The sequence below is a fragment of the Rutidosis leptorrhynchoides genome, chromosome 6 (genome assembly GCF_046630445.1).
Source record: "Rutidosis leptorrhynchoides isolate AG116_Rl617_1_P2 chromosome 6, CSIRO_AGI_Rlap_v1, whole genome shotgun sequence".
Classification (NCBI taxonomy): domain Eukaryota; kingdom Viridiplantae; phylum Streptophyta; class Magnoliopsida; order Asterales; family Asteraceae; genus Rutidosis; species Rutidosis leptorrhynchoides.
Window position 1 is genome coordinate 305,334,977 of NC_092338.1, and position 11,068 is coordinate 305,346,044.

Consider the following 11,068-nt stretch of genomic DNA (forward strand, 5'->3'; position numbering starts at 1 on the left):
GGTGGATTGAATTATTGAATGATTACGACTTTGAGATTCGTTACCACCCGGGGAAGGCAAATGTGATAGCCGATGCCTTGAGCAGGAAGGACAGAGAACCCATTCGAGTAAAATCTATGAATATAATGATTCATAATAACATTACTACTCAAATAAAGGAGGCGCAACAAGGAGTTTTAAAAGAGGGAAATTTAAAGGATGAAATACCCAAAGGATCGGAGAAGCATCTTAATATTCGGGAAGACGGAACCCGGTATAGGGCTGAAAGGATTTGGGTACCAAAATTTGGAGATATGAGAGAAATGGTACTTAGAGAAGCTCATAAAACCAGATACTCAATACATCCTGGAACGGGGAAGATGTACAAGGATCTCAAGAAACATTTTTGGTGGCCGGGTATGAAAGCCGATGTTGCTAAATACGTAGGAGAATGTTTGACGTGTTCTAAGGTCAAAGCTGAGCATCAGAAACCATCAGGTCTACTTCAACAACCTGAAATCCCGGAATGGAAATGGGAAAACATTACCATGGATTTCATCACTAAATTGCCAAGGACTGCAAGTGGTTTTGATACTATTTGGGTAATAGTTGATCGTCTCACCAAATCAGCACACTTCCTACCAATAAGAGAAGATGACAAGATGGAGAAGTTAGCACGACTGTATTTGAAGGAAGTCGTCTCCAGACATGGAATACCAATCTCTATTATCTCTGATAGGGATGGCAGATTTATTTCAAGATTCTGGCAGACATTACAGCAAGCATTAGGAACTCGTCTAGACATGAGTACTGCCTATCATCCACAAACTGATGGGCAGAGCGAAAGGACGATACAAACGCTTGAAGACATGCTACGAGCATGTGTTATTGATTTCGGAAACAGTTGGGATCGACATCTACCGTTAGCAGAATTTTCCTACAACAACAGCTACCATTCAAGCATTGAGATGGCGCCGTTTGAAGCACTTTATGGTAGAAAGTGCAGGTCTTCGATTTGTTAGAGTGAAGTGGGGGATAGACAGATTACGGGTCCGGAGATTATACAAGAAACTACCGAGAAGATCATCCAAATTCAACAACGGTTGAAAACCGCCCAAAGTCGACAAAAGAGCTACGCTGACATTAAAAGAAAAGATATAGAATTTGAAATTGGAGAGATGGTCATGCTTAAAGTTGCACCTTGGAAAGGCGTTGTTCGATTTGGTAAACGAGGGAAATTAAATCCAAGGTATATTGGACCATTCAAGATTATTGATCGTGTCGGACCAGTAGCTTACCGACTAGAGTTACCTCAACAACTCGCGGCTGTACATAACACTTTCCACGTCTCGAATTTAAAGAAATGTTTTGCTAAAGAAGATCTCACTATTCCGTTAGATGAAATCCAAATCAACGAAAAACTTCAATTCATCGAAGAACCCGTCGAAATAATGGATCGTGAGGTTAAAAGACTTAAGCAAAACAAGATACCAATTGTTAAGGTTTGATGGAATGCTCGTAGAGGACCCGAGTTCACCTGGGAGCGTGAAGATCAGATGAAGAAGAAATACCCGCATCTATTTCCAGAAGATTCGTCAACACCTTCAACAGCTTAAAATTTCGGGACGAAATTTATTTAACGGTTAGGTACTGTAGTGACCCGAACTTTTCCATGTTTATATATATTAATTGAGATTGATATTTACATGATTAAATGTTTCCAACATGTTAAGCAATCAAACTTGTTAAGACTTGATTAATTGAAATATGTTTCATATAGACAATTGACCACCCAAGTTGATCGGTGATTCACGAACGTTAAAACTTGTAAAAACTATATGATGACATATATATGGATATATATATATAGTTAACACGATACTATGATAAGAAAACATATCATAAAGTATATTAACAATGAACTACATATGTAAAAACAAGACTACTAAATGATTTTTAAACGAGACATATATGTAACGATTATCGTTGTAAAGACATTTAATGTATATATATCATATTAAGAGATATTCATACATGATAATATCAAGATAATATAATAATTTAAAATCTCATTTGATATTATAAACATTGAGTTAACAACATTTAACAAGATCGTTAACCTAAAGGTTTCAAAACAACACTTACATGTAACGACTAACGATGACTTAACGACTCAGTTAAAATGTATATACATGTAGTGTTTTAATATGTATTTATACACTTTTGAAAGACTTCAATACACTTATCAAAATACTTCTACTTAACAAAAATGCTTACAATTACATCCTCGTTCAGTTTCATCAACAATTCTACTCGTATGCACCCGTATTCGTACTCGTACAATACACAGCTTTTAGATGTATGTACTATTGGTATATACACTCCAATGATCAGCTCTTAGCAGCCCATGTGAGTCACCTAACACATGTGGGAACCATCATTTGGCAACTAGCATGAAATATCTCATAAAATTACAAAAATATGAGTAATCATTCATGACTTATTTACATGAAAACAAAATTACATATCCTTTATATCTAATCCATACACCAACGACCAAAAACACCTACAAACACTTTCATTCTTCAATTTTCTTCATCTAATTGATCTCTCTCAAGTTCTATCTTCAAGTTCTAAGTGTTCTTCATAAATTCCAAAAGTTCTAGTTTCATAAAATCAAGAATACTTTCAAGTTTGCTAGCTCACTTCCAATCTTGTAAGGTGATCATCCAACCTCAAGAAATCTTTGTTTCTTACAGTAGGTTATCATTCTAATACAAGGTAATAATCATATTCAAACTTTGGTTCAATTTCTATAACTATAACAATCTTATTTCAAGTGATGATCTTACTTGAACTTGTTTTCGTGTCATGATTCTGCTTCAAGAACTTCGAGCCATCCAAGGATCCATTGAAGCTAGATCCATTTTTCTCTTTTCCAGTAGGTTTATCCAAGGAAATTAAGGTAGTAATGATGTTCATAACATCATTCGATTCATACATATAAAGCTATCTTATTCGAAGGTTTAAACTTGTAATCACTAGAACATACTTTAGTTAATTCTAAACTTGTTCGCAAACAAAAGTTAATCCTTCTAACTTGACTTTTAAAATCAACTAAACACATGTTCTATATCTATATGATATGCTAACTTAATGATTTAAAACCTGGAAACACGAAAAACACCGTAAAACCGGATTTACGCCGTCGTAGTAACACCGCGGGCTGTTTTGGGTTAGTTAATTAAAAACTATGATAAACTTTGATTTAAAAGTTGTTATTCTGAGAAAATGATTTTTATTATGAACATGAAACTATATCCAAAAATTATGGTTAAACTCAAAGTGGAAGTATGTTTTCTAAAATGGTCATCTAGACGTCGTTCTTTCGACTGAAATGACTACCTTTACAAAAACGACTTGTAACTTATTTTTCCGACTATAAACCTATACTTTTTCTGTTTAGATTCATAAAATAGAGTTCAATATGAAATCATAGCAATTTGATTCACTCAAAACGGATTTAAAATGAAGAAGTTATGGGTAAAACAAGATTGGATAATTTTTCTCATTTTAGCTACGTGAAAATTGGTAACAAATCTATTCCAACCATAACTTAATCAACTTGTATTGTATATTATGTAATCTTGAGATACCATAGACACGTATACAATGTTTCGACCTATCATGTCGACACATCTATATATATTTCGGAACAACCATAGACACTCTATATGTGAATGTTGGAGTTAGCTATACAGGGTTGAGGTTGATTCCAAAATATATATAGTTTGAGTTGTGATCAATACTGAGATACGTATACACTGGGTCGTGGATTGATTCAAGATAATATTTATCGATTTATTTCTGTACATCTAACTGTGGACAACTAGTTATAGGTTACTAACGAGGACAGCTGACTTAATAAACTTAAAACATCAAAATATATTAAAAGTGTTGTAAATATATTTTGAACATACTTTGATATATATGTATATATTGTTATAGGTTCGTGAATCAACCAGTGGCCAAGTCTTACTTCCCGACGAAGTAAAAATCTGTGAAAGTGAGTTATAGTCCCACTTTTAAAATCTAATATTTTTGGGATGAGAATACATGCAGGTTTTATAAATGATTTACAAAATAGACACAAGTACGTGAAACTACATTCTATGGTTGAATTATCGAAATCGAATATGCCCCTTTTTATTAAGTCTGGTAATCTAAGAATTAGGGAACAGACACCCTAATTGACGCGAATCCTAAAGATAGATCTATTGGGCCTAACAAACCCCATCCAAAGTACTGGATGCTTTAGTACTTCAAAATTTATATCATATCCGAAGGGTGTCCCGGAATGATGGGGATATTCTTATATATATGCATCTTGTTAATGTCGGTTACCAGGTGTTCACCATATGAATGATTTTTATCTCTATGTATGGGATGTGTATTGAAATATGAAATCTTGTGGTCTATTGTTACGATTTGATATATATAGGTTAAACCTATAACTCACCAACATTTTTGTTGACGTTTTAAGCATGTTTATTCTCAGGTGATTATTAAGAGCTTCCGCTGTCGCATACTTAAATAAGGACAAGATTTGGAGTCCATGCTTGTATGATATTGTGTAAAAACTGCATTCAAGAAACTTATTTTGTTGTAACATATTTGTATTGTAAACCATTATGTAATGGTCGTGTGTAAACAGGATATTTTAGATTATCATTATTTGATAATCTATGTAAAGCTTTTTAAACCTTTATTGATGAAATAAAGGTTATGGTTTGTTTAAAAATGAATGCAGTCTTTGAAAAACGTCTCATATAGAGGTCAAAACCTCGCAACGAAATCAATTAATATGGAACGTTTTTAATCAATAAGAACGGGACATTTCATAAAGGTCATCATCATTCATCATCAAACGAAATGTAAAAAGTAAGTTTTGTTCAAGGAAAGAGTTTAAAACAAGGGCTGACTTCGGTCAGTCACCACAGTCTCAATACCTACTGAAATAAGGTGAGACCAGTGGCCATGGCTCCGTCTATGAGTCCTTTAAGTGTGGTAAAATTTATAGAAGCAAACTCTTCTTCGTTTGACCGTAGTGATGGTCTAAGTGCGAGTAGGTCAGAATTTTCAGCACAACGTTAAAAGAACATAGTGACGATCGGAGGGCCATAAATCCTAAACCGTAACTCGGATTAAGACGAGTCCTATATGAAAAGTTATATAATCGAACAGAGCTATCTGAAAATCATAGTTGCAGAAGCCCAGGTCTTACTGATCAGACCCAGAAACAGCAAAACAGTAGGTTCCGGTGGGTTTTGGCGCTTGATGTTCATCACGGTTCTCATCCTTGATGCATATAGCTTCAAGTGTACAACTCGTTGATGGGTTTACATCATCTTTACCAAGTTTTGACCATCATAACCCAAATGCAAGTCTAAGATGTGTAGCACAACACAATCAAGTGTTGCAAGTGTTTTGATGAACCAAAGTTACATCAAAGTCTTAGATTTACACATACATGAAATATAAAAGAAATGTAGAACTATAAACTTGAAAGTAACTAACTAATCAAGATCTTAAGTTGTAGAACATAGTTCTTAGTTTGATCTTGAAGATCCAAGACTCAAAAGTCTAGATCTAACATAAGTGTACAAAGTTATAATTAAAGAAAGCTTACTTACATGTTCTTGAACTTTTAAAGTTAACTTTAGTTCAAGAAAGTATGAGATCAAGACTAACTTGTAATACTTGACCATTTAACAACAAACATGAATTTTAAAGTGCAAGTAAATGAAGAAATAAACTAAGTAAGCAAGTAACTAGTTCATTGTTGTTCATACTTTAAAGATTCAACCAAAGCTTGATCTTTAAGAGAGTAAACTTTAAAGTTTACTAACATGAATTACAAGTATGAGTTTAACAACTATGAACTTACAATCTTTTGATACTTTAAGTGTAGAACATAAACTAGTAAGTTTATGTTCTTGAGTGTTCTTGTAAAAACAAGATAAAAGAAGAACAAACTAGTAAGTTTGATCCTTGATAACATGTGAGTAAATAACAAATAACAACTAGTAAGTAAGTAACAATAACAAACAAGTAATCAAACAACAAGTAACAAAAGATGATGATGATTTGTTATGGGTTCGGTTTTTGTAAGAAAAGAAGAGAAGAAACAAGCTCAAGTTACTTACAAATTGAGAGAGAAATGAGAGAAATGTTGCAAGTATTTTTGTGTGTGTGTTTGGAATGAATGAAGTATGAGAGAAACTAGTTGATAAGTATTACAAAAAAAAAAGATTTTGAATCCCTCTAGGACTTGGATACCGTCGGTTTTCACAAGGGGGGAAGGGGAAGGAAATATTCACTAGGTTCTTGCATGTAAAGTCTTAAAAGATGGTTAATAGGTGAGCTTGCATGGGGATCATGGTGTAACTATATTCCTTAAGCACAAAACTAGCTAGTTCCATTCTAAAATGATACTTACATGAGTGTTGGGCTAATTAAGTCCATTAATATGGGTAGGGTGGGCTTCTAAGCCCATGTACAATAATAAAGCCCAAGTATGTAAGTAATTAAAAAGTAATCCAATAAAAGCCCATGTAATTAACTAATAACCTTAGTTAAATAAAATGATTAATAAAACTTAATCATGAATTTAAATAATACTTGAAAATATTATTCGTGTAAGTTTCGTGTGTCACAAAGACGTTTCGGGCATTTAAAGTCAAGTACGGGCAATCATGGCAACAAGTAAATGTAATAACATACATTCGTTTAATCACACGTATTAATAATAACAATTATTAATAAATGAACGTTGGAAAATCCAGGGTCGTTACAAATGGTACCTCTTCATGTCCGAGCCTTGAACATCACCATCCATTCAAATCTCAATAGCCAAATCCGAGTAGCCCAAGATGAGGCTCTCAAAGAGGAGAATATTTCTCATGAACATTTGAACATTCTCGTTTCTCGATTTGAGGTCAAGGAGACTGGACTCCGGTACTTTGCCAGAAGAATCTGGGTGCCTAGTTATGGGGATTTACGAAGCCTCATTCTACACGAAGCCCACAAGTCAAGATATTCGATTCATCCAGGAGCCGGTAAGATGTACCACGATCTTAAGGAGGAGTATTGGTGGCCTAATCTCAAGAAGGATGTTGCTACTTATGTTGGGAAGTGTTTAACTTGCTCGAAAGTTAAGGCCGAACATCAAAGGCCATCTGGATTACTTCAGCAACCAGAACTCCCGCAACGAAAGTGGGAAAGGATAACAATGGACTTCATTACGAAACTACCAAAGACGGTGGGTGGATACGATACCATCTGGGTTATTATCGACCGTCTCACCAAATATGCACACTTCCTAGCCATGAAAGAAACGGATACAATGGAAAAACTCGCTCAGCTATACATAAAGGAAATTGTATCTCGTCATGGTGTTCCCTTATCGATTATTTCAGACCGAGATGTCCGTTTTGCTTCTAGATTTTGGCGTTATTTGCAAGAAGCCTTGGGGACTCATCTCGACATGAGCACTGCGTATCACCCGCAAACCGACGAACAAAGCGAGCGAACGATTCAAACTTTGGAGGACATGTTGCGTGCTTGTGTTATTGATTTCGGAAAAGCTTGGGAAAAGTATTTGCCGCTAGCCGAATTCTCTTACAATAACAGTTATCATTCGAGCATTAATGCCGCACCTTTCAAAGCGTTGTATGGCCACAAATACCGTTCTCCTATTTGTTGGGCCGAAGTGGGTGAGAAGCAAATCACCGGACCCGAACTCGTTCATGAAACAACTGAGAAGATTGTTCAAATTCAAGCGAGGCTCAAGACGGCCCGTGATCACCAGAAGAGCTATGCCGACCTTAAACTAAAGGACTTCGAATTCAAAGTGGGTGATCGCGTAATGTTGAAAGTCGCACCTTGGAAAGGTGTAATCCCTTTTGGAAAGCGTGGAAAGTTAAACCCGCGGTACATCGGTCCTTTTGAAATCTTGGAGCGTGTTGGACTCGTTGCTTACCGTTTGGATCTTCCGACTCAATTGAGCTTCGTTCATCCTACCTTTCACGTATCGAATCTGAAGAAGTGTCTTGCTGAACCAGAACTTGTCATACCACTAGAAGAACTTACGATTGATGACAAACTCCACTTCGTGGAAGAACCCATTGAAATTATGGACCGTGAGGTCAAGACCTTAAAACGTAACAAGATTCCAATCGTCCGAGTTCGATGGAATGCAAAACGAGGACCTGAGTTTACTTGGGAGCGAGAGGATCAGATGATGCAGAAGTATCCTCACCTTTTCCCGACTCCACCATCAACCTCAGCTTAAATTTCGGGACGAAATTTTCTTTAACAGGTGGGTAATGTAACGACCCGACTTTTTTGACTTTTAATTATATTTATTTCTTTCACGAAACTGCGTATTTGTGCGTACTGTGTTAGATTATATTCTGGGATCATTAATTATGTTAATTACTTGCATTAATGCCTTACAACGTGTTTTAAGTACTTAGTTACTTAACGTGATCCTTGATTTCATTTACGACCGTTAGTGTCACTTATTGATTAAAACGAGCTACGAACTTAGTACACGTTAAACTTTTGCCATAATTGGGATATTATGGCTACGTAAACGTAATTGTTACTTATGGCTACGAACTTAGTACACGTTAAACTTGGTTTTATGGTTCCTTAATTATGCTTAAGTGTTTACTAAGGCTTACTAGTTACCTTAATGGACTTAACACCTTAATGGACTTCCATGGCCCAACCTACTCAACTTAAGTGGGCTAGTAATGGGTTAATTAGCCCATGTAATCATAATTAAGTCCATAAAATTAATAAGATAAGTATTATGCATGCTTATGTACCAAGGCTTGCATTATGTCTCAAACCACCCAACATGTCACCATCACCATGTACTACCACTATGAGCCACACCACATAAGGCCAAAATGGTCCCCCCACCCTTGCCTCCCTTGAACCGTCGGCCACCACCTCCATCCCTACCAATTTTTATTTTTTTTCCTTTTTCTTTCTTTGATAAATACCCACACTTCATTCATTTCTCTCATTTTCATTTTCATTCAAACACACACTCTTCTCTCTACTTTCTCACTCTAAAATTTCTCTCAAATACTTGAAGAACTTGTAAGTTCTTAACTTCTTTTTCATTCTTTTCTTACTTTAATTCATAGATCATCATCATCATGAACAAAGATTCAAGTTTTGTAACTTGAATCTTCATAACTTTTGTTGATTTAAACTTTGTTTTGAAAAGTTTTCAAGAACATGAAGGATTCAAGCTTCTTAGCTTTGAATCTTCATAATCTTGTTAGATCTAAGTTTATTTACTTAAGATCTCTTTATTTATGTTTAAAGATCAAAACCCAAGTTTATGATCTTCATGTAACTTGTAGATCCAACACTTTACTTTATGGATCTTCAAGAAAGTTTAAAATACAAGCTTACTAGCTTGATGTTTCTACAAAAAGTTAAGATAAGATCAAAGTTTGTTAACTTATGATCTTCTTTTGTTTGTTGTAGTTTAGATTTGTGACTTGTGTTTTCAAGAAACAAAAAATGCAAGCTTGCTAGCTTGAGATCTCATAAGTGTTGTTAGGAATCCAAGCTCTCTAGCTTAGGGTTTCATTTTTGTATTTGATCTAAGTTGTGTAACTTATGATCTTCTACTTGGTTTAAACAAAAGTTCATTTGATTATGTTCATCTTACTTTACAAGATCTAAGTTTCATAATTTATGGTTGTGTAAAAGTTGAAAGTCTAAGTGTTATGACTTAGGGTTTCACCAAGAACATGAGATCTAGACATTGTAGTCTAAGGTCTTTAATATTTAGCTAAGATCTAAGTTCTATAGCTTAAGGTCTTGCTTATATAGTTTGATTCAAAGTTTATAGCTTAATAGAACTTGTGATTGTGTTGAAACTAGGAAATTGATGTAACTTTGGTTCATCATCTTGCTCAAACTCTTACATGAGTTGTATTTTGTTTCCTAGTCTTAATTTTGTGTGTTGATGGTTAAACCTTGGTTAAAGTGATGCTAAAACATCAAGAGTTGTACACTTGAGGCTTATACGCATCAAGGATGAGAACAGTGATGAGCATCAAACACCGAGAAACCCACTGGAGCACTTGCTTTCTGTTTTTAGGGTCTGATCAGGCTCCTGGGCTTCTAGAAAAGTTGATTTCCAGATATTTCGGTTCGAGTAGATGACTTTTCGTTTAGGCCTCGCCTAAATCCGATGTACGGTTTAGGATTTATAGCCTTCCGAAAGTCACTACGCCCTTGTAACGTTGTGCTGAAATTTCTGACCTACTCGCACTTAAACCGTCGCCATGGTCTAACGAAGACGAGTTAGGTTCTAAAAATTGGTCAGAGGTTAGAGAACTCACATACGGAGCCTTGGCCACTAGTCTCACGTCATTTCAGTTTGTATAGAGGTCGTATCAGCTGAACGAATCAGCCTTTGTTTCGGTCTCTATTCTTGATTGAAAACTTACTTTACTTTTTACGTATGATGTTGATGATGATGATTCTTAAGACTTAACTTACGTACTTTTAAACCCTTTTGGGACGATTTACTGACTTAGTAACTTTTGACCTAGGTTGAGGACCTTTCGGACCGACTTACTTGCTTACTTATCTCGTATCGACTTTTACCGCACTTTCACTGTGAGTTATAGCTCCCTTTTTACTTTAACTATTTTTGGGACTGAGAATACATGCGCTTTTTATGTTTTACTTACTAGGCACGAGTACTTAAACTTTATATATGTGTGGGTTATATAATGGCATAAACTTTCCCCTTAGCTCGGTAACGTTTAGTCATTGGTTTTTGAACCGGTGAACGCGAATCTTAGATATGGATCCATAGGGTTTGACATCCCCACTCGGGCTAGTCGCGCTAGCATATAACGGGTGTTTAATACTGCATAGACTTACGCACTCGCCAAGTGTACTTTTAGGGGGTGATATTACGTTAAGTTAGTTACCAAGTGCCCACGGATTAAGCATATACTTTTCATACTGTTTTGAAATACGAAAT